At 36.1% G+C, this 25,901-nt stretch overlaps 1 pseudogene; it reads right to left on the bottom strand.

The window, feature by feature from the left end:
- Window positions 1-18,723: 18,723 nt before the first annotated feature.
- LOC123617357 (small nucleolar RNA U3) lies at window positions 18,724-18,823 on the bottom strand (annotated as a pseudogene).
- Between the last annotated feature and the right edge of the window lie 7,078 nt (window positions 18,824-25,901).

Raw genomic sequence — 25,901 nt, 5'->3', positions numbered from 1 at the left:
ATTGCCATTGAATAGGCACACAGATCAATGGAACATAATAATAGAGAGACCAGAATTAAAATCCACGCCTATTTGGTCAATTGATTTATGACAGAGGAGCCAAGAATATAAAATGGGGAGAAGGAGAGTCTCTTCAATTGATGATTCTGGGAAAACTGGACAGCCATACAAAAAAAGAATAAAATTGGACTCCTGGCTTAAACTATGTACAAAAATCAACACAAATGGATTAAAAACTTTTAAGTAAAACCTGAGCTTGGTTGTCCAACTGTCTGTGCTTGAAAGTTATCTATCTTACCTGGCTATCTTGGTAAGAGCTGAAATCAACTGCAGTCTGGATGTTGATCACTGTGTACCTATGTTAGATGCAAGTATATTCTTGGTTGTGTACCTCTTAGAAGTACACATATGCACGTATGTGTTTATGGAGTTCACATATTTAAATATTTGAAGTTGAATCTAATTTCTAAAAGCCAAGCATGTGTCAAAGAAATTCCAGAGCTGGATAGTAGTTAAAGCAGTAAAAACAGATTTTATTCAGGACTACTGCAATAGAGGAAAAGAGATCTCAATATAGAACTGGGATCAATTCTGAACAGAACATGAGCAATCAGAAATGTATAGCACCACAGAGCAGGGTGGGGGTCAGTGGCTGGAAAATGACTAAGAGGAAATACCAGAGGTACGGGGAAATCTGGCTACACCAACCTGACAGGATTCTTTGAAAACAGGCCAGGGTGATCAGACATCACCTGAGAACAACGGAGCACAGGAACACAATTACATATCGAGGGTGATCAGGTATCAAGGGTAGTTAAACTGACTTAACAGGGGTCTTGCTACAAGTGGATTTTACAAGAGAATACATAAACAGACCAAGGAGAAGGTTCAGAACTTTGACTAAAGTGTGGTCAAGCAAAGCTTTGTCAAATGATAAAATGAAGCACTTCAAGATGTCTACAAATGAGTTTTGAAAGAAACAATTTTGCCTAATAATTGCAAGTTGTGATTGTTCTATTTTTAAAATAACTTGAAGAAAATAGCAATCTAGACATAAAATGCACAATTATATATTAGCATTGTTAAATTTACAGGAAAACATCAAACTAAGACTGCAGCAATACTTAAAAGTAGTATGATTTTATATTTAGATACTCTTGTTAGGATTTAATCATGCATGGAATTCACAGGAATGAATTTGTTTTGTTTTGTTTTGTTTTGTTTTGTTTTGTTTTTTCACAAAGCAGTGAGTACTTTGGATGCCCAAGTCCCTTTCCCGAAGCATCCTTCCATTTGCCATACTGCAGCTGAGAAATATTACTTTAGTCTTCCCTGATGCACAAGTATTTTAGATAATATCCTTTGCAAGAAAAACAGAAAACAACTCAAACCAGCTTAGTGAAAAAAGATACTTTACTGAAATGTTAGAGCTGTATCCAAAGGAATCAAAGAAGGGATTTAAATACCAAGTGTCATGATGTACAGGAAAATAGCTGGACTTCAAGGAAGTATTGGCTTCAGGGGTCTTGTTTTCGCTCTCTCATCTCTTTTGTATAAATCTGACTGTTTCCTGCTGCATATTTGCTCCCTTAATATCTTGGGGAACACAGGAAACAAAAGGTGCCAAATTAAATCATTTAGTTTCTACCATCACAGAATGATCTGGTGATACTGTCATTGACAATAAATATTTCAAAGAGGGGAAAGATCTATTGGATTGTTTAATTTAAAACCCACCCAAGATCTCTAAATCGTGGCAGGCTCTGTAAGTGAACCCTAGCAGAGTTAGGTTCATTCGTGTAGTTAGGAAAATGGTACACCCATTTAGCCCCACTTGCTTGGAGCAAAATGAAGGGCATTTCTGAGAAGAGAAGGGCTCTGGTCCAAGGGCAACAAGAATATCCTCTGTAATGACTCATGAACTCATTTAAGCCAACTCATTTCACTTTTGAACGGTTACGAACTTTGTAAGAATAAAGCACATTTAATTTTAAGCAAAGCCTACCAATTAGTCTTAGTCCTGAATCTGGAGCTACGCCAGGCAATTGTCCATTACAAGCAATATGTCTTCAAGCATTTGAAAATGTATTCCACATTATGCACCTTGTTTTTCCCTCATTGCCTTTACACCCCAATATCCTGCTTATTTTCCTCCTCAATGCACTCTGCCTTAATATTGTATCCATCATAATCGACACCAAGAACTGAACAAAATCCTCTAGCTATGGAGAGTAAATCTGCATTAGAATGCAAGAGGGAATCTAATACTTCTGAAATGACACCATTTCTTTTTGCAGTATGGATTTACAGATATCTGTGCAGTCATATCAATTTCCATTCTTAAAGTTGTGTTAAACTAGCACATCTCTTGATATTGAAATATATTCTTCAAATTTCTTATATAAAATACTATCAAGTCCAACCAGTGTGGTTAACTGGATATATTTTTCCTCAAATGAACTATTTTACATCTATTCATTTTAATTGTTTGAACCCATTACTCAGATCTTTAAGATTTTTATACATTCATTTTTAATTTTATCCTTTCTCATTTAATCTTTTCCTCTTATCTTTATATTTTCTAACATATAAATAATTCTGAATTCACAACAAGAGTGTGACTACAATCTATACTTCAAGTTTACCTTCTGCATAATATTTATCAGCTATATTACAATAAACGAAGTGCAACTTTAATCTGATCATATCCATTTTAGCACATTAACTATTTTGAAGTATCCTATATAATTAAGATAAATTTATATATATGTGTGTATCACTTTATAAACATAACCATTTCAAAATAGTGTATGGTAAAACTGTTATATACTACATGTGTATTTCAGTGAGTCTTTGCTAGATCCTAGTAATCACCTCTTTTTCTAAGCATTTAAATAATTTATTTTAGCATATACATCATATTAAGTAATGCTCTGAAGAATCTGCTGTGTTCTACCCTCTGCGGAATATTTTCCTGTTCATATTTTAGCTAGGTAAACAATACTCTACAATTAATATATTACACACAGGCTTGCAGGATGCCTCTCTGTAAGTTACTTGATGTACTGAAAGCGGGGTTAATTTTCATTAGGAAACATCACTTACAGCAGTGATGTAAATTCTTACTGAATTTTTTCTTGAATACTTCATTATGATTTTTAGACATAAAAATTCTCTTCAGATTTCAAATAGCTCCCCATTGAAGGCATTCACAGTAAGTTGAGAATTTCTGTAGCAATATGTCTTTGGTGGGTACAGTATATTCTTCTCAAACATTAATTATTTATAATAACAAATTATATTGATGAATGTGCTGTGCTGCCTTTATTTCAAAGATTCATTAATCCTAAAATATTTTTGTTGTATGTAGTATATTTCCTGGCAATTCTAGTCCGAGTTTTCTAACATTGCACTATCATATATGAACTCATGTCAAATAATTTGCACATATCCAAAATTCCTCTTTCAATCATCTGAGCTCATTAGCCACTTTGTTTTGCCATGATGAATGTCAGAGTCTCTGAAACTTTAAAATAATGAGAGAATCCTAAATTGAATCCTTAGTTGGATAGTCAGATTTTTGTGAAGAGGCATTAGCTCTTGTATTTCTATTACCACCACTGCTCCAAATCTGGTCCTATCTTACATTGTCAACATATGGTTATTGGATGATGCAACAGGGGAAAAAAGCAGATCAACAAAACATAACTGCTGCAAACATACACGTTACATGTGCACACAGACTGTTGCACAAATAAGATGACAAATAAGGTAAAAAAAATCATTTTTTAAGAAAAAGATTATTCACATCTCTAGGGAAAACTTTAGAAGTTGCCTGGTTGTTCAAAAAAATGTCATGAAACCTTTAAAACATTGAAAAGGAGACAATATGGATTTCTCCTCTTTGTAGCGGGTTTTTCTTATCTTCTAAGACTTTTTCGACCTTTCTCAATTTCTTTTAACCACTAATGAGGTTCAGACATTGCTGTAGTACATTTTTACTTGCCAAATTGACTCACTTTTTAAACCGTCTTTAGAATTCAAATAAAACTTGCTATTCTGATGAGTCTGGCTAAATGTTATTCCTTATGTATCAGTAAAACACATTTATAAATCATGTCAAAGAAGTGCCTGTTCTCTATACAACTGCTAAATATCCTATTATTAGTGATTTTTATGCTTATTTTAGATTCCTTAAGAAGGGTTTCTTGTTATATTTGAAATAACCTAGGTTGGTATTTAAAAGTTTTATGGGGCCAAATACGTACCATTTAAGAAAAATTTACTGGTTGTCCAGAAATGGCTCTATTTGAGGTGAGGAAAATGTGTCTCTGCCATGTCATGTCATGTCACAGAATCTGTCATTCATACATGTTCCATACACTGTAGACTCATAGGACATTTAGTATAGGAGGGCATCCAGACTTCTCAGTCTGACAGATGTGTGTTCAAACCTTTTCTCTGTCATATATTAGCTCTGGTATAGTTACCAATTCATTGTAAGATGAAGCTGTATCTTGCTCACTAAATTTTGGGAATCAAATGATATGTATATCAAAAACTTGGCATTTAGTTTGCTTTAAATTACCATTTTTTCCTATTTTCTAGACAAAAATGGACAAACATTTCCCTCTCCCTCTCACAGAAATGGAAACTCATTTTCCTTTCTATATTAGTCTCCTAGGGCTGCCGTAACCAAGTACTACAAACTGGGTAGTTTGAAACAACTCAGATTTGTCCTCTCAATGTTCCAGAGGCTTGAAGTCTGAAAGCAAGGTGCTGACTGCGTCGTGCTCCCTCCCAAGTCTCCAGGGGAAAATCTGTTCTGTGCCTTTCTCTTGGCTTCTGGTGTCACTGCAATACTTGGCTTGCTCTGGCTGACGGTGATGCAGCTCCAGTCTCTGCCTAAGTCTTCACAGGCCGTTTCCCCATCTAGGCCTGTGTCTGTTTACACGTGGCTTTCCTTCTTATAAGGGCGTCAGTCACAATGGACTGAGACCCACACTAATGACATCATCTTAACTTGATTACTCTGTAGAGATATTTTTATTTTTATTTTTTTAACACGTTTATTGTGGTGTGGTTCCTGTACAGGAAACTACACATATCCCGGATGTACAATTTGATGAATTTTGATAAATGTATACACCCATGAAACTACCACCATAATCAAGATAGCTAACACATATTTTAAAATAAGGTCACATTCAAAGGTACCAGGGCTTAGGACAACATATTTGGGGGGAGTGGGTACAGAATTCAACCTGTAACACTTTCTATTTCAAGAAATGTAATTCTATCCCAGCTAATACTGTAATCTTTCTTTTCTTCAATTTATAAACTCTCTGCACTCTGATTTAAATTAGGTAAGGTTCTAAACAATTATAGAAATGCTGCATTTACCATTGGATCATCATATATGAAGTTTTTCAACTTTATTCATTTTTGAAGCACACAATATAATTACCATAAATAGAAAAAAATCTTAAAAACATGATTTCAATGTCAGAGTTTATTAAGCTTCAAAATATATAAGACATATTAAGTATTATAGAAACTAAAACTCTGGCCCTTTCCATCAATTGCTGATGGAAAAAACAACAAAAGCATTCTTCCTGCTTTTATATATTGTGTCCTTTGAAGCAACAGTGAAGTGAACTGTTAAAAAGTAAATCACTCCATTGAACTGAAAAACAAACTATGATTGGGAAAACTAATGCCTTAGGAAAGAGCAGGTTTTGTAATCTCCGCTTTCATGTCCCCTTGCGTCTTTGATAGATGACGGAAAAAGCTAAATTCTAAATAAAAACACTACGGTGACTGCAATACTGTTACTCTTTGTTTTGCATATCAGCAGAACTTTTAAAAATATTCCCCCAAATGCCTACTAAGCAGAAAGTGACCGGACAATGAGAATTACAGCCCTATCCAATTTACCATTTTATAGTTCATTTTCTAATGACAAATGAGACTTATTGCACAGGTCTTTAATTTAGTTGGCAAAAGAAAAGAAAAAAAATGTATCCTTGGATTGCCCATAAGTTGATTGTTTTCCAAGTTTTTCAACATAAAATTAATTTTATAATAATTCATATTTAATATACTTATCCACTTTGGCTACTTGTTTTATGTCATGTTAATAGAAACTGATACAAGATTCATAGAGAAAAAGGTATCTTTCTGAAGAAGGCAATTCATTAATAAAGCAAAGAAGCCCTCTTGGAATGTATTGGCTGGGAAAAACAGACTCATAGCCCACCTTAATTTGAAAGGCAGGTAGTCCTAGAATATATATTCATGAACCCAAGCATGCAACTTACTTAACCATGAAATCGATATAAGAATCAGAGCAAGGTAAAGGGGATTCAGAAGTTCCAAATAGGGCAGGAGCAGGCGAGAATATTAAAAGAATGTAAATAGGGCAGACCACACCGAAGATATAATCTGAGCAAAGGTAGCAAGGCGCTTGGCCAAACAGAGATCCAAGTCAAGAGCTCCCCAGGCAGAATAACCAGCTGGAGTAAGTGTGCTAAAGTAGGAGTGCCTGGTCCACATGAAGGAGAACGAAGAGCCTATGGGAGGAAAAGTAAGGGGAAGAGAAGAAGAGAGCAACAGACAGATAACCGGGACCAGCTATCGCAGAGCATCCTGGACTTCGCCTGTTACTTTGAAAAGCCACCACAGGGTGCTGGGTGGGGAGGGACAGCAGCGTACTCTTTCTCTTGCCTAAAGTGGGTAGTTCTGACTATGATGAGAATAAATTACAGGAAGCACTGGCAAACACACACACACACGACTATGTGATGCTACTGAAAGTAAAGATAGTTGACTGCACTACCAGAGTAGGTGATGAGCAGCAGTAAATTTCTGATTTATTTTTCTGGTTCTATTTTGAAGACAGCATTGGCATGACTTTGTGACAGATTAGATGTGGAGTGAGAGGGAGAAAATTCTGCGTGTGGTGTGGGAGGCAGAGAGGGAAGGGAAAAGGGAAAGTCAATGGCAATTTTATTCTAGAGTTTGAATCTCATCAAATGGAAAGATGAAATTATCAGTGGAGAGGGAGAGGAGTGTGGGTGGATTAAATGTGAGTGCATGTATGTGATTTGAGGGAGGAGAGATCCAGGAGTTCAGTCTGGGGTCAGTTAAGTTGGAGACTCTCTTCTTGTCATCCAGTCAGCAGTACCAAATGATGTCAGAATGTTGCACCTGCTTCATTTCTCTCCCTATGTCCTGACCATGGGAGACTCAGACGGGGGGCAGAGGTAGAGAAGTGTAAGGTGGGACAAGATGAGAAGGCAGAATCAATCTTTCCTTTCCTACTGCAGGTTGCAAGTGAGTCATTAGCCCAAGTTAATATTGAGTAGAGACATAAAGTTCAAATTGGATAAGAGAAGAAAGATTTCAACTGAACTGGATTAAGCAGAGGGATCAAGATGGCAGAGTAGGAGGACATGGAACTCACCTCCCCATACAAGCACATCTACAGGTAGAACACTTCTCATGGAAAACTAACTGAAAACTGGCAGAAGAACTCCTATACAACCAGAGCTACAAGGAAGATTTCCACATAACCACATAGGATGGAAAAGACATAAGGTTTGCTCCTGAGAAAAGTCCAAAAGGAAGAGAAGATCAACACAGGTGAAAGCTAATCTTGGGGAGTGAGCAGTTTGAGCCACAGATGGGCATCCCAGTTCTGGGATCCTGTGCAGAGAAGAAAAGCCCCCAGGGCTGCTGGAAGACCTGGTGGGACAGTTAGAAAGGCTGGACAAGCCTAGATTCTACTCATAACGAGTGCATGCACTGGCATGCCAACAATAGGGCAGAGAGAGCTTTGCACTGGTGGCTACCACCTGACTGTAGTCCCCAATCCAGATGGGATTAACACCCCAGTCCCACTCACTCCACATCACAGCCTGGTGTAAGATCTGAGCCAAATGGGCCCTGTGGAATGGCTCAGTCTAGCTACACAGAGACACACCAGGAAGCCTGGGGTGTGAGCCAGCTGGGGCAGTGGTGGCCATGGTCAATAAATGTTTGGGTGGTGGCACCACAAGAGCATGCCATGGTTCCTTTCCCACCCAGCAAAGGTACCAGCCCCTCTAACTTCACACTGCAGTTTAGTGCTGAATTTGGGGCAGACAGTCCCTGGGAGGAGACTGCCACAGAGTCAGCCTAGATCTCTGACAGGTGTGCAGCAAATTCAATTCCTACAGCCACAGTGTCCTGACCACCAGCCTCAGCCTCAGCCTAGAGTGTTCTGGCCCTGCCCACTCCATACCACAGTCTTGCACTATATCTGGGACTTAAAACAAGGTAAGGGACACAAAGATGTGCTGTGTCTGAGCAGAGCCATGCATGCCTGTGCAGGCAGGACATCAATCCTCCGTGAGTGTACAGGCCTCACCTCTTTCAGCAATCCCCTCCTCTGGGACAGGGCTCTCATTCAGGAGCAATGGAGCCTGATGAACCTCAACACTCAGGGCTTTTATTTCAACAGTTGGGGAGCAGACCCCACCCCTGACAGGGTAGTGGCAGCCACAGAGAACACGTGAAGCCCCACCTCACACCCTGCACAGGTTTTAGATCCCCCAACACCAACCACACCTCCTTTCAAGATGATATTGGCCAGCACATCCAGACGTAAAGATGTGGCTAGCATCCATATCAAAATCAGCCCTTACACCAGCAACATTGGACACACAGTATACATAGGAATGCTCCCACATAAAAATACCCTTTCAAGAACACAGTAGATAACTGCTTATCCTAAATTCAGAGAGACAGAGAAAGTTAAGTAAAATGAAAAGGCAGAGAAACTCTTGTCAATTAAAAGAGCAAGAGAAATCTCCTGAAAGAATAGTGAAATAGAGCTCACTAGCCTTTGAGACCCTGAGTTCCAAAAGGTGGTAATAAAAATGCAAACTCAATTAAGAAAGACTATCAATAAAAATGGAGATCACTGTAATAAGGAACTAGAAGCTATAAAGATAAACCAATCAAAAATAGATAATTGCTGAGATAAAAAACAGTCTAGAAGCAATAAATAGCTGACTAAAAGGTACAGAATAAGTAAGTGATCTGAAAGCTAGAATAATGGAAATAATCCATTCAGAACAGAACAGAGACACGACAAATGGAAAAAATTAAAAACAACATACGAGATCTATGGGATAATATAAAACACTCCAATCTATAGACAACAGTGGTTCTGGGAAAAAGAGAGAGAAGATGATCAAAAATGCATTTGAAGTAATTATAAAACTTTCCAAACCTAAAGAAGAAGACAGATATCCAGGTAAAGGAAGCACAGAGGGTCCCAAACAAGATGAACCCAAACAGACCCATACCAAGACATATTATAATCAAAATGACAAAGTTAAAGCGAGGATTCTATATGCAACAAGAGAAAAACAAAGAGTCAATTGCAAGGAAACCCCCATAAGGCTATCAGCTAATTTCTCTGCAGAAATCTTTTCAGGCCAGAAGAGAGTGGCATGAAATACCCAAGGTTCTGAAAAGTAGAAACCTGCAAACTAAATATTCTACCCAGCAAGATTATCATTCCAAACACAAGGAGAGATAAAGAATTTCTCAAACAAGAAAAAAAAGAATTCAGCAATACTAAATCTATTGTAAACAAAAAATTGAAAGATCTTCTCTAAAAAGAAGAAAGAATTTAAAGTATAGGGGAAAACACAACAGGAAAGGTAGACATATAGTAGGGACTGAAGATAACTTAAATCAGCCAGTACATAGATTAAATATCAATCAAAAACTCTAAGAGTGATTATAACTAAAATACACAGTAAAATGATAAGCATGAAGATGTAAAACAGGACATAAAATTCACAAAATGTCAGGGAGAGTAGTAAAAATAATGTAGACCTTTTAGAAGGTGTTTGACCTTATATGACTATCAATGTAAATCAAGTAGATTTAGTTATAGATCAGCATTCATGAACTCCATGGTAACCACAAATCAAACATACAATAAATTCATAAATAAAAAGTAACTCAAGCATACTACAAAACAAGGTCAAACCACAAAAGGAAAAAGAAGAAATGAAAAAAGATAAATAAAAACAACTGGAAAACAAGGATTAAAATAATAAAATTGCATGCTAACCAATGATTACGTTATACATCAACAGACTAAATTCTCCAATCAAAAGACAGATTGGATAAAAAGAAAAAAAAGTAAGAATCTGCAATCTGCTGTTTATAAAAGACTCATTTCAGGGTGAAAGACATACACAGACTGAAAGATAAGGGGTGGGAAAAGGTGTTTTATGCAAATTGATAATACAATAAAGTGGGAGTAGCAATACACTTACCAGACAAAATAGACTTTAAAATGAAGTCTATAAAGAAAGACAAAGAACTGCATTATATAATAAAGAGATCAATACAAGAAGATATTACACTCATTATCATATACACCTAATATAAAAGTATCTAAATATATAAAGCAAATACTATCAGGGAGAAATTGACAATAACACAATAAAAGTAGGAGACCTTAACACCAAATTGACATCAATGGGCAGATCATCCAGACAGAAAAATCAATAAGGCAACAAAGGTCCTAAATGATACAACAGATCAGTTGGATATAATTGATACCTAAAGGATACTAAATCCATGAAAAGCAGAATACACATTCTTTTCAAGTGTCTGTGGAACATTCTCTAGTGTAGACCACATGCTAGGTCACAAAACACGCCTCAACAAATTTAAGGAGATAGAAATTTTATCAAGCATATTTTTTGACCACAAGGGTATGAAATTAGAAATCAACTATAGAAAGAAAAACTGAAAAAAGAACAAACACATGGAGACTAAAAATGTGCTACTATAAAAATATTGAGTCAATGATGAAATCAAAGAAGAAATCAGAAAATACCTTGAGACAAACATAAATGAACACACAACATTACAGTAAATGAACACACAACATTACAGTATCTATGGGATGCAGCAAATCAGTTCTAAAGGGGAAGCTCACAGTATTACCAGTCTTCCTAAAGAAGTAAGAAAACTCTTAAACTACTTTAACTACCATCTAAACAAATTGGAAAAAGAAGAACAAACAAAACTCAAAGTCAGTAGAAGGAAGGAAATAAAAGTTAGGAAAGAAATAGAGATCAAAAAAATAGAAAAATTAAATAAAACCAAGAGCTGATTTTCTGAAAAGATCAACACAATTGAGAAACCTCCAGCCAGGCTCATTAAGAAAAAAAGATGGAAGATACAAATAAAATTTAGAAAATGAAAAAAGAAACAATTGATACCACAGAAATATAAAAAGTCATAAGTTAATACTATGAACAGTTATATGCCAACACATTGGACAACCTAGATTAAATGGACAAATTTAAACATAAAGCTTGCCAAGACTGAGTAAAGTAGAAACAATTTGTACAGATAAGTCATTAGAAGAGAAACAGAATTATGTAATAAAAGAACTTCCTTCAAACAAAAGCTCAGGACCAGACAGTTTCACTGGGGAACTCTATCAAATATATAAAGAAGACATTATATCTATCCTTCTCAAACTATTCCAAGAAATTGAAGAGGAGAAGATATTCTCAAATTCATTCCACAAGGCCAGTGTTACCCTGTACCACCCCAGATAAAAACAAGAAGGACAAAGAAAACTGTATGCCAATGAATTTAATGAACATAGATGCAAAAGTTCTCAACACAATGTTAGCAAACCAAATTGGACAATACACACAAAGGATCATACACCATCATTAATTTGGACTCATTCTAGGGTCACAAGGATGGTTCAACAAACATAAAAAAAAAAATGGATGGGATACACCACATTAACACAAAGGAAAAATAAACTACATGATCATCTCAATAGATGCAGAAAAAACATTTGACAAAATCCAATATCCATTCACGACATAAACTCTCACCAAGCTGGTACAGAGAAAACATCACAACATAATAAAACTTATTTATGACAAAGCCACAACCCACATCATGCTCAATGGTGAACAGATGAAAGCATTCACACTAAAATCAGAAACATGGCAAGGATGCTGACTCTCACCACTTCTATTCAACATAGCATTGGAATTCCTAGCCATAGAAATCAGAGTAAAAATAGATAAAAGATGTCTAAACTGGAAGGGAAGAGAGAAAAATGCCACTGTTTTCAGATGACACGATACTCTATATAGAGAACCCGAAGTCTCCACACAAAAGCTATTAGAATTAATAAATTAATTCAAGAAGGTAGAAGGATACAAGATTAGCATTTTGTTCCTACACACTAATAATGAAATACCAAAAGGAGAAATTAAAAAAACAATTACCTCTAAAATCACATTAGAAAAGTACCTCAGAAGAAACCAAATGAAGGTGGGAGCCCTATATGCTGAAGACTATAAAACGTTGATACAGGAGATCAAGATAATTCAATAAATGGAAAGATATTCCGAACTCTTGGATTGGAAAAATTAATATTGTTAAAATGGCCATACTACCAAAGTAATCTACAAATTGAATGCAGTATTTATCAAAATACTCTTGATATTTTCACACAACTAGATGAAATAAACTTAAAATGTATATGAAACCACAAAAGACCCAGAATTGCCAAGCAATCCGGAGAAAAAAAGAACAAAGCTAGAGGTATAACCCTTCCAGACTTCAGGTTATAGTACAAAGCTACAGTAAGTCGAATCAGGGTACTACTGGCACAAAAAAAAGACACAGAGATAAACAAAATTGAGAGCCCATAAATAAACACATGCACCTACAGTCATATAATCTGTGACAAATTAGGTAAATATACAGTGGAGAATATCCTCTTCAGCAAGTGATGTTGGGAAAGGTGGACAACTACATGTAAAACAATGAATTAGAACATTTCATCATACCATATACAAAAATAAACTCAAAATGCTTTGAAGACCTAAATATAAGGCATGACACCATAAAACTCCTAGAAGTGAACATAGGTGAAACATTCTTTGATGTAAAGTTTGGCAATATTTTCTTAGATCAGTTTCCCAAGGCAAAAGAAATAAAGCAAAAATAAACAAATAGGACCTAAACAAACATATACTCTTCCGCACAGCAGAGGAAATCATAAACAAAATGAAAAGACAACCTACTGAATAGGAGAAAGTATTTGCCAACTATGTGACCAACAGGCGATCATATTCCAAAATATACAAACAGCTCCTACAAATCTTTATTTAAAAAAAGCATTAAAAAAATTGGTGAAAGACTTGAATAGACATTTTTCCAAAGAAGGTATTCAAAAGCTAACAGGCGCATGAGAAGTTGCTCAACTTTGCTACTTAGAGAAATGCAAATCAAAACCACAATGCAGTATCACCTCACACCAGTCAGAATGGCCATCTTCAAAAAATCTACAAATAATAAGTGCTGGAGAGGGTGTGGAGAAAAGCAAACCCTAATACATTGTTGGTGCAAGCCAGTACGGAAAACAGTACGGAGATTCCTTAAAAAAAACTAAAAATTGAACTACTTGCAATAGGTCCTGCAGTTCCACTCTTGGGTATATATACATAAAAATGAAAACTCCAATTGAAAAAGATATATGAACCCCAATGTTCATAGCAGCACTATTTACAATAGCCAAGATATGGAAACTATTCAAGTGCCCATCACCAGATGATTGGCACCAGATCTTAGGAAGGTATTTTTTTACACACACACTATAACTGGTAAAGGAGATATATATAATACAATGGAGTATTACTCAGCCATAAAGAATGAGATATTGCCATTTACAGCACGATGGAAGCATCTAGAGAATATTATGCTTAGTGAAATAAGTCAGACAAAGACAAATACTTTATGGTATCACATATATAGAAAGTTAAAAAAATACAAATGAATCCATATAAGAGACTCAGACATAGAAAACAAACATGTTTACTAAAGGGGAGAGGGAAGTGGGGAGGGACAATTAGGGGTATAGACTGAACATATACAAACTACTATACATAAAATAGTTAAGCAGCAAGGAATTTCTGGATAGCACAGGGAATTATACCAAATATCTTGTAATAACCTATAATGGAATATAATCTGCACATAAAAAAGATGAATCACTATGCTATATACTTGAAACCAATACCATATTGTAGATCAGCTATATTTCAATTAGAATAAATTGGGTAACTTTTTCATATCTAAAATTAACTGGAGGCTTTGCTTTAAATAGGATTAACTATGGATACAGGGAGAAGAGAGCATGCTTGAAAGCGATGCTAGAATAAAAGTACTTTTTTAGTTCATACCCCATCAAGATCAGTCGAAGTGCCAAACCACTTAAATATGTCCAAGACATGCTCATTAACTATAGTAAACTATATATGCAACATGCAGACAAGTCTACTGAAGCAAGGAAATAGGAATAACTGGACATGTGTGCATCTAGATGTAACTAAAATATATTGAAATATGTTTAAGTTGATGTATGTAATCTATAACATAAGCTGAACAAAAATGATTATTAAAAATAAGGCTGAAAGTACAAGTTGTGGAAATATTTTATGTGGGTGAGATTAAAAAAAAAATAGGTTTCTTAAATGCAGTAATAAGGAGTGTCTCCAGTGTAATGGTATTTGGAGGTGAGGTCTTTGGGCAAGTGATGAGGTCATGACAGTGGAGCCCTTAGAAAAGGGGCCGCAGAGAGTCCCATGCTCTTTTCTCCATGGGAGGACTGTGAGAAGGCTGTCCATGAATCAGGGACCAGGTTCTGACCAGACACTGAATCTGCCAGCGCCTTGATCTTGGACGTCCTAGCCTGCAGAACTGTGAGAAATTTCTACTGTGTTTGTAAGTCACCCGAGCTTCTTTGATTATCTCATCCTTTATTCACAATTGTATGCTGGGTCTATTGTGGGAGACGGCAGGAAGGTTGAATAAGTTCTCTTGTACTTTACAGGTATTTATATCCGAAACAGTCTCTAAGAATCTACATCCAAGGGTTTCATCCTCATCTGGACCTAATTTAGATGATGAGATCCAGATCTTCTAGCCAAAATCAGCATTACACTAAGATGAAACTTTGGGGATCTTGGAAAAACGTGAGTTTGCATGTCATTGCAATGTACACAGGTTTTAGAAGGTGAATTACAGGGGACTTAAAATGACAATAAAATATCTGCCAGTCCTCTTCAGAGAAGTAAGAGTTTCTTTTCCTTTTTCTTGAATCTTGGCTGACCTTGTGATACGTTAGTTCACTGCCAGTTCTGGATCGGGGTTTTAAGAGTCCTAGCAGTTGGTTTTCACCTTGGACATGCGATTTACCTGTGAGAAGTGTTGCCTTTCCTGGGGAAGAGGTCAGAAGCAGAGGGCCACCTGGTGACCCAGGAGGCAGCAAATAGACCAACATGCCACCTTGGATTTCAGGTCTGAGTCATGCGTGCAGATGACTGACCACGTGGTGACCCAAGCTCAGACTAGCAGAGTAATCTCCTTACTGGAACCCAGCCCAGAGGGCAGAATTGTGAGCAAATAAATGGTTGGTTTTTTAAGCCACTTTATTTGGGGGTTTTTACACATCCTTTTAACTGTCTTTTGACAATGTAAACACTGCCTCTGCAGAGACATGAAGGACTTCAGGCCCTGGACCTTCAAGTTTAATCACAAAAGCTTTGGGGTGGCTTGTCCTCTGAAGTTTCTTCCTCACCTTTCTAAGGTTTCCAAACTGATTGTCTTAAGGTATGAATTTACTTCAAAAGTTTTTCTTTCATTGTTTTCACAAATAGATAAAATAAATACTAACAAGATAAGGTAATTTGTGTGTCTACCTGATAGAGATGGATATTTATTGTAGCATCTTAGTAAATCAGAACAAAAAGCAGACACTATTGCTTCAAAAATCCCCCTGGCCAATGCTTAAGTGTATCAAAGTCATGTTTTATTCTGTCAAAGAGCTGACTTTTTTCTTTTTACTTGTTTTATATAATATACAGATATAAATAAATACAAACACTAAATAAATAGCATACGTACATACTGGCAAATCTCTTTAGAGCATGTACTTAACCTCCTTTAAGAGCGCTCAAGCTAAGGTAAGAGTAGGGCTATTATTGTGATTTTAACTAGGATTTTAGTCAATCTTGTCAAGTTTCCTCACATTGGGGACCACCTACCTGCTTAAGTTAAAGGTGATCTGTCTATAAGTCAACTGTAAATTCAGTCTTGTGATTTTTAGTTTCAACTCAGATTTTATAGATTTTTTTAATTGTAACTTTAAGGTATTTTGAGTTTCATGGAAAAATATTACAAAGGTATGATAGGAGTCCCTTAGCCGGGCCAACACAGGTGGGCTCCTGTTCAGAGTGGTGAAACTGTATAATGAAGGGGGCCCATCCGATGACCAAGTGTGCAATTTGCTAGGGCATACCTCACAGTTTTAGTATAAGCACACAGCATTTCCTCCCAGCACATGTTTCTTCTAAGTTCAAAACGACTGGATACTAGAGAGGAATTCAGACTATTTCAATGAAGCCCAGTCCATGTTTGAACTGGCAGAAGCTGGGCTATGATGGCACTGTGAGGGCTAACTGTGAACTTACCTAATTCCTTTCTGCATGTTGGTCTTTACTCAGGGTCCAGGAGGAAAACACACTGAGAGAATCAGCCACGGTAACAACCTAACTCCTGCAGAACATTAAGTCTATCTATGATTTTATTCTCAAGAGATAGAATTTCTTTTGAGGAGAGCTGGCAGGGCTGGCCCCTGGGATCCTATTAGAGGACTCAGGAGACTACTGCAGTCGACAAACAACTTTACAAGTACCCAAGAGAGGTGTTACAACTCAACTCTCATCTGTAACTCACTCAAACTGAATTGTTCTGTACTCTCAAGAATCCCTAAGCAGACCGTGCTGGGTTTTGTTTTGTTTTGTTTTGTTTTTACCTCCTTAATTGATGCAAGGTAAAGTTCTTATTCACTCTATCAGAAATGAGAATAATTTTTCCCCTTCTGATTTCCTGATTATCTTTAATCTATATGGAGAAAATAAAAGTTGACTTTTTGGCCCCTTAAACTTTTCCTATATTCCTTTTTCCACTCTATGTTACACTGTAGTGGGAAAAGTCAATTTATAATGAATTCAGGCTAGCAAAAATCATGCTTAAAATGTTTCCTTATGTTAGTGTTTGTGAAATGTATAGTCATCAGTCCATGCACGCATAGCCCCTATGTTGAGAAACAGGTGGCAAGATACCAAGTTGTGGAAAAAACCGATCTGCTTTGCACCTTCACTTTATCACCAGCAGGGGGAGGTAATGGAGATAAAGTTTGTAAAAATTGGAGGAAAACTTCAGAAATTATACATACATATAAACAGCTAGCTAGGCTTAAAAATACTTCAGGTTATGTGCTTTTAAAAGGGGGCATGAAATTTCAAAAAATTAAACGTATATGATGGAGGATAAGCCAGGATAAAGTAATATTCTGATAATCATGTATTATTCCTGTAAATCTTTATGACATATTTTATAAACTATCAGGGCTTATAGGTCATATGCTTGCATTCCAAACATATAAATATTTATTTCATCATTTCTTAAATAATAAGCAGAGTCAGATTTAAATTTTCCTCGGATCTTTGCTTCAGCCTGTTTTGGTAGCTAATAAATCTGTGAATGTTTGTTGTTTGTCCAGTTTGCTTGCTTTTACATCAGTGTGTCACCAATAATCATCTACTTTCCATTTATAAGTAAAAATATAATTGCTCAGGATCCAGGGAGTGTTGGAAAAGCTGATTTGAATTAATCATCCCAGATCAGAGTGGCCATCATCAAAATTTTAGGAGGAGGAGTAAATATTGTAAGGCAAAAATATGATTAAATCTTTCATGGGATTTGAAGAAAGTAAACATTCTCTAAATTATTTTGTGTTATGTACATATTTACAACTTCAACAGTGACTGTTAATGTAATCATAAACTCTGGTAAGAGTAGAAATATTACAAACACCTTTCAAACCAATGACAAACTTATTAATTTGACAAGATACAGATCATTTCATTTAGCCATAAATGAAAAAGTTCACAGGAAAAAAAAGAATAAACCAGTGAATATATACATAGATGAGAGGAATTATTTCAATTATCTAAATATAAGAATAATATATTCAACTCTCCCACCCTGATAAGAGATTTATGTGTTCAATGTCTGACAGGAAGTGCAAAATTCACCTGCTGACAGTCCATTTTTGCACAGAACCATACTAATTGGAACTTGGGCATATTGGAACTGTATCTTCCAGATATGCCCAAGTTTCAGTTGACATGGTTCTATGCAACGTTAAGGAATGCTTGTGTATTTTCTTTAAATATAAGCCACTGAAGAAAAAAAAGACACATGAATTTTTAAATTAATATATACCTTGTAAATACTTAGGTACCAATATTAACTAACTAAAACGAAAACAAAGATAGCAATACTAATGCCATCTAAAATAGTATTTTGACCAAATGTCAAAAGCAAATGGTTTAGAGCCATTAGACGATAGCATTTATTTGGTAAACACTATAGCAAGTAAATAAGCAAAGCTTAAGATAAGCTAGGGAAAATTGGCAGATACACTACCATTTGGTCTTTGTCATACAATTTAAATTAACCAATAATTATATACAGAAACTGAATGATATCAGGAAGTTTGATTTAAGTGCTATCAGTAAAAATCTATAGAGACAAAGTGCATTATCAGTTAATAAGAAAAAAACCTCAACTAAATTGTCATGTGAAAGACTCTTTATAACTTTTAACGAACTACAGAAATGATCCCTGAAAGTACAGTCTTTCTTTATAGCTTTTAAAATCAAGAAAATCAAACCATACAGGAGTTGACTGATTAAGTTACAGTATTATAAAAGGCAAAACAAGTTGATAAAGTTTTAAGCAACAAAAAATGTGAATAAATATGAAATAGCATAAAACAAGATTAGTCAAAATTATATTAAAGAGGAAAATAATTCTTCAAAGCCTCTGCAAGTTCTAAGCTTGTACACTTAGCAGAACTAAAAATCAGAGTTAAAATGCATTGGATATCTTAAAATCTCAGAATGTAAAGAAAATAGACATCTTAAGTAGTTAAAAATAAGTAGTAGAAATAACCATATTAATTTAGGGGTTCCCCACCCTCTGTCGCAAAATTCATATGTTGAAACCAACCCCCAATGTAATGGTGTTCGGAGGCGCAGCCTTTGGGAAGTGATTAGGTCATGATGGTGGAGCCCTCATGAAAAGCATCAGTGTCCTAAATGAAAGAGACCCAGAGAGAGCTCATGTATCACCCGCGGATACAGAGAAAAGACAGCTGTCTATGAACTAGGAAGCAGGTCCTTATGAGACACTGAATGTGCAGGTGCCTTGATCTTGGACTTGCCAGCCTCCAGAACTAAGAGAAAGGATTTCCTGTTGTTTATAAGCCACCCAGTCTGTGGCATTTTGCCACAGCAGCCCAAATGGACTAAAACATCCCCATCCCTGCCTCTGAAGTAGTGACGGCAATCTTGAAGCATAAGAATGGAAAAGGCAGGCTGAAGTCTTTAGCTTATCTTTGTGGCAAGGCTGAATATATATAAATGGGACTCTCCCATTCAAAAGCTTTTAAAATGACTTTTCTACTACTTGGAGTCAGAAAGAAGTAGGCTTTACAAATCCTTTTCATCAAGTTTTTGACAATGTCATTTTTTTTATTATTACAAAAAGCCAATTCTTTCCTACTCTTTGGATTCTGGAAACAACAGATACTTGAAGCCTGAAAAATATGGAAAGCACCTTGACATGCTCTATTGTCTGTCCTTTCAGTTTGCAAATAAACCATTTCTTACTGTCTGAGCTCATCGCTTTCTACTTTAATTAAAAGCCACCAGTAAGAATCTATCCACATTTCCAATATTCTGTTTTCCAACCGCATTCTCCAGTCTGCCAACTCAATAAACCTTAGTTGAATACCAAAAGGAGTAATTTTACCAAGTTCTTTGCTACTGCATAGCATGGATCTATTAAGATTCATATATTCATATTCTGACAGGAAACACAGATCTCTGGACTGGAGAACAGACCATTTACAGAGCATCATGTATTGGTTTCCCAGGCACATTTCTCCACAGGGTGATGTGATGGGGGTCAGATGTACCCCTGGGTATGCAGCAATGTTGCACAATAGGAGAGCAACCCCCAAATTATGAGACCCAGTTCTTACACAGAGGTGCTAGCACAGCTGTTCATCTTCCCTTCTGTTAATAGTGAACTTATTCTTCTTACTTTCCAGAGTAAAAGATAAGAAAAATTCAGAGAGGAAAAAAAAAGGCATCTATGGATTTATTATCCTGAAATGTGAGCTAATGTCTCCAAGGGGAGAGGTTGAGAGCAGGACAGCCAAGGCATAAATATTCTCTGTATTTATTATAGTTTGTCTATTTCCTTTACTCAGAAGGCTCAGGCAATGGAGAAACATTGAGGAACCCAGGGAGAATTGTCTCCCATAAAGTTCTCCATCTTTCCAATATCTTCCATCACCTTCCTCACTGACCACCATTTCTGACTTCTAAAAACGAAGCCTTGAATCTCACATTTTATTTATGGCAATGATCAACTTCAATGTATCATTTTCTATTAGTTAAGGGAATTATAGCAATTTTAACAAAGAAAGCAAGGAAAACCCGCAGCTCAACATAAATTTACTTCCTGTTCAGACAAATTCAAAATAGGAACAGGGAGGGCAGTGCCTCAATTCCATGATGTCTTCAGGTGTCCAACAAGATGACAGAGTCTGTCATCTTCAACACAAGGTTTCCAAGATTTTCATGGATATCAACACATGGCAGGGTACTGGGGGGAAACCAAGCATTGTTTATGGGAGAATATTTGGTCTGGGCATGGAAACATACACAAGATATCTGCACACGTACACTGAACAGAAGTAAACTACATTACTATACCTAACTGCAAACTTGGAAAATGTTTGAGAATAAGAGGTGGGTTTGCTTAACATCCAGCCAATCTCTGCTGTATTCTCTCTCTGCTTCCGTATTTGCCGTACTTTAAGTCTACTGTCAACATTTGTCACCAAGAACACAAGACCAGACTGCCCAGTGGGTGATTTCAGATACCCTTAAGATCTATTTTTTTTTTTTAACTTCCAATTGAGTCAGTTTCATCAAATAAAGTTCTTGACAGATGAAGATACTGTTACATTTCTCTATAAAATTAAGCATTCTAATGGATTGTTTCTAGTCTCCTAATATAATTGCTCTCTCATAAAGCTCTGGTTTTCCCTGGGAAAACATTAGGCTACTTTAAAAAAAAACTTTAATGCTTTTCTGTAAGGTTTGAAATACTTTGTACAGTATTGAATTTGTTTTTCTTTCAATGACATTTCAAGTTAACACTTAACGATAAAATGTGCTTAAATGTACAAAAGCACATTTTTAAACCCTAGGTACCTCTATTAACATATATTTTTAAGAACAAAGAAAAGCAGTCACACGTACAGATAGCCCTAGTTTCTCAGCCAGTGAAGATCTTATAATGCATATAGAATCCACCTATTTTTAACATTTCCAATACTGTTATTGGAAGACTTAACATTGTTCAGGTCATTAACTCTTGTATTGTTTGAACAAATGAATTCAGGAATGAATGAAAGGCAGCCTGGTGTCTGCACAGGAAGCTTATCTAAGTTGGTGGCATGGTCATCCTGGGCTTGGGTGGATAGTACAGAAAAGTAGTTTGTTTCAAGGATGCTGCCCAGTTCAGCCTAGATGTGCAGTCTGGACAGACACAGGCAGCTCCGTCAGTCATACACCAGCTTCTCTACTCTGCTTTCTAAGGGTCCAAAACAATTTAGTAGAAAATAGGAAAAAAAAAGTTAAAGGCTACTAAATATTTTTTTTCTAATTACAAAACAGTGCCTTCATTCTTTAGTGGAAGTACACAAATGTTTACTTAAATTGTTTAAAAAATACTTCATAGCACAGGGAACTGTATTTAATAGCTTTTAAAAACCTATGATGAAAAAGAATATGAAAAAATACATGTATAGCTGAATCACTAGGCTATATCCCAGAAACTAACACAACATTGTTAGTCAATGATACTTCAATAAAAATAGGAATACACATGACACCCAAATAAAATGTGGTATTCTGGATAGGCTCCTGAAACAAAGGACATTAGACAAAAACTAAGGAGTTCTGAATAAAATACATACTTTAGTTAGTGATGCATAAATACTGGTTTATAGAATCATGAATATTAGTTTATTAATTGTACCAAGTATACCATACTAATATGTCAATAATACGAGAAACAAAGTAAAATATATGGCAACTTTGTTATCTTCTCAATTTCAGTAAATTTTAAAATGCTCTAAAAGTAAAGTTATAAATATATGAAATTATACACAAATTATTACACACAGTTGATAAACACTTGCCTGTGAATCTAACATTTGGCCAAGTGTTGCACAGCAAAATGTTAAAATATTATGATCATGACTGATAATGACAATACTTAGGAAGGTCATCGTCGTCATCAGTGTCACGACAAAAGACAGTAAAGCTAACGGCAGGTCACGTCTGAGAAGTCCACTGAAGGAGAAAGTTGTCAGTGCTGACTGACTAGTGATACCTGCTACACATTCTTCCAGTAAAAGAACTTGAGTAACACTCTGGTACTTCCCACTAAGAATTACTTGCTGTTTCAAATAGAGTCCTGATTGATAAAGACAATATCCATGAAATTTCTATATGAGAAAAACTCACAGCATGTTTTTCCTCAGTCATAAGAACAACAGCTAGTTAAAAGTACAGGAGCAAAACATCTTAGGCACGTGCATAACAATATCGAGGGGAAAATCCTGTTAGCAATCCGTGTCCCACGGCCTGCCTGGACTCATGTGAAGAAGCTGATACAAATACATGTAGCAGATGGGGAAGGTGTGAGATGGCAGAATAGGAATACAGTTACAAACATGGATGTCCTCGACATAAAGATGGGAAAGAAAACTGCAAACCTTTACCATGGAATGTCTGGTTTCCTCATTTAACTGATCACTTCCTAGTCCACCCCAAGTCTTGGCAGTTTGCTTGTATTATAGCTGCTTAGGTGAAACAAGTCTATAAATTAATGTCTATCAAGCACCTTATTTTAAAATGTATATTATAGGAAAGTCACAGTGGGAATGGCCATCTTAGGAACTGTTTAGGTTTCTACTTTACCCTCTGGCATCAAGCTCTGTAATTCACATTCTGAGCTTCTCCCAGAGCTCACTTACCCCAGCATCTCTGTGGCTAGTTCCCATTCATGCCAAGGAGTTCCTATCTCAAGCACCTAAATTTCTTTCTGAAGGTGTCTTTGGTCCAGAAGGACAGACAAATTTGGAGGGGGGATGTTAACACCCTCTGTAGCCACCTTCAAAAATGAGAGAGAGAGAAGTCGGAGAATAAATACCCCAGCAACGCTGAGCCTCAGCTGCCCATGGCAATTAGCCAGGTAGGTTCACGAGTAACCCACTCATTAACTAAAACTTGTTCTCCTCCTTTCCTGTCCATCAGTCTCTCATTAGTTCTTCCTATTATATGACCTAACTAACTGAACCATAATCCTTGCTTCAGGACCTATTCCTTGCAGAACACGAATGCAGAAACGTCTTTACTCTTTAAACGGGATAAGAAGTTTAAGACTTTTAGAAATCACTGCTATGTATGCTACAATTCTGAACACGAAAATATAAGAATCATCTATCAGGAAAAATAAATCAATATAAAAAACTATTGACTTGACAAAAAAAGCTAGATATATTAATTCTGATTTCAAAGAGTATTTAAATTGGTCTGTCTTTCACATACACTAATTCTCCAAATTTATTCTCTTATTGTTTGTTTAAAACAATGAATTATTCAAGATACATGAAGACAAAAAAGAAGGTTTTATAAGGATATTTCACTTTTCTCCATCCTTGAACAGAGGGGAAAATGCACAAATATACATTAAATTCAAATGTTAATGCAGTTCCAGTCATTTACCCATAAGAAAGCATATTTTATGCAAACAAAGGATGCATTTCTATTGATTATATCTTATTTGAAAGGTTACATGAAAAATAACCAGAAGTTATAGTAATCATTATTATAGATTTCTACCTTTCTCTATTAACAGTGATAATGATTATTCCCTCTATAAAATGTTTTTACATTTACCACCCACAGTTCAGTTTATATTAGATGTTTAGTATTTGTAACATGAACAAAATGATCATAGGATAACTTACTTTACTGGAGGAACAGTGGAAGGTACAAAGTTAGGTTAGAAATAAAAGGAGAAGTAACTTTCAGTGAAGATGAACACTTTCACAAAGTTTCTGGAAAATGATACATTTAGGAAGAGAAATATGCTGAAATTCAACAGATTTCTTATTGCTTTGTCCAAAGGAAGCATAAGAGCCCAAACACCAAGTATAACAAAGCAAAGCTGGGGCACAGACGGCAGTCATTCATGGCGCCAAGGACAACATAGAAAACGGTGTCTAACTATCAGCTGAGCAAGGAGTGGCTTAGTAATGTCTAAGATCTCATGAGTTATTTATGGGAGAAATGAGGACAAAGAAATGGTAACCTCTGATCTCACTGAATTTTGTGGTGGTCAATACAGATAATAAAAATGTTTGCTCCTATTTGCTTCTTATTAGTAAATGTGGCACTGGTTTCAATAACATCTATGATTCATGCAGAGCCTGATTTGATAATTCAGTTTTTGTGTTTGGTCATGTTCTAGCCTTAACAGTTTTTGTTCTGTTCTAGGAGCATAGGATACTTACTTGGGACCTCTTAATTCTTGGTTTAAATGGACCATCTTTTTATTATTTGCTGATATAAAGATCTTTGGGTGCCAAAAAATATCTAGATATTCTTCTAGGTAAATTTTAAATACCATGATGTTATAAATTGAATGACTAAGATAATAAACATGTAAAATAATGCACTCTGAGTAATGAGAGAGCAGGAAGTGATGGACAGGTCAAGAAAGTACTCTCTGTAAAGTAGGTATTTGGCTAAATTTCTAAGTAGATTAAATAAGTAAGCAATGTATCTTTCTAGCAATAGAGTACTAGGCAGACAGAAGAGAATTCGTCAACTGAGGTAGAAATTAGTTTGTTGTATGTGTTGGAGAAATAAGAATGCTAGGGTCTTAGATCTTGCTTTCAGGGGAAACCTAGTCTAAGGCACAGGTTTGAATTCAGTAAGTTTGCTTTTGGAAGAGATCTACTGGCCCAGTGGAGGCAAGAAAGAGTGAAAGAGGCAAGTAGAGAAAGCTAATTCAAGAGTGTTATAGATGATCACTGCTGTGAAAACATAGGGTTCAATCCTACTGGGGAGCCTCTTACAAACCATGTAGAGTAGATCTTAGAATTTTCCACAGAGGAACTCAGAATAGGCAACTTAATCCATTAGCATTCATATCATATTGGTCAAGATTCACTCCTAGGATTAGTTCCTTCCTATCTCTGGGTTTGCAAATTCTCAGTGTAGCCTTTCTACGTCAAAGCAGAAGAGAAGCCCTTAAAATTTACATGTAGTTAATATTAGTCACGTATTCTAGCTGTGCCTGGATACAGATGGTTGTTGAAGCAATGACAAGTGTACAAAGGTGGACTGGGGAAGGACTGGGGTCGGATGTAAGGAGAGTTCAATACATGCCACCCTTTGTACTAATCCATTTCAGACCATGGGTGTGGTAAGTCTGACACATTCCAGCCTTCAAGCTGGCTTCATTATCTATGCAGTATTAAATGGCCACAGTTGAGTGAAGCAAGCTTGATAAAACTGGGTTCAGAGACTATATTTAATATTCACCTCTCTTCCACCACCCAT

The sequence above is a fragment of the Camelus bactrianus genome, chromosome 1 (genome assembly GCF_048773025.1).
Source record: "Camelus bactrianus isolate YW-2024 breed Bactrian camel chromosome 1, ASM4877302v1, whole genome shotgun sequence".
Lineage (NCBI taxonomy): Eukaryota > Metazoa > Chordata > Mammalia > Artiodactyla > Camelidae > Camelus > Camelus bactrianus.
Note: the sequence above shows the minus strand (reverse complement) of the source record. Positions and strands in the feature narration are given on the sequence as shown.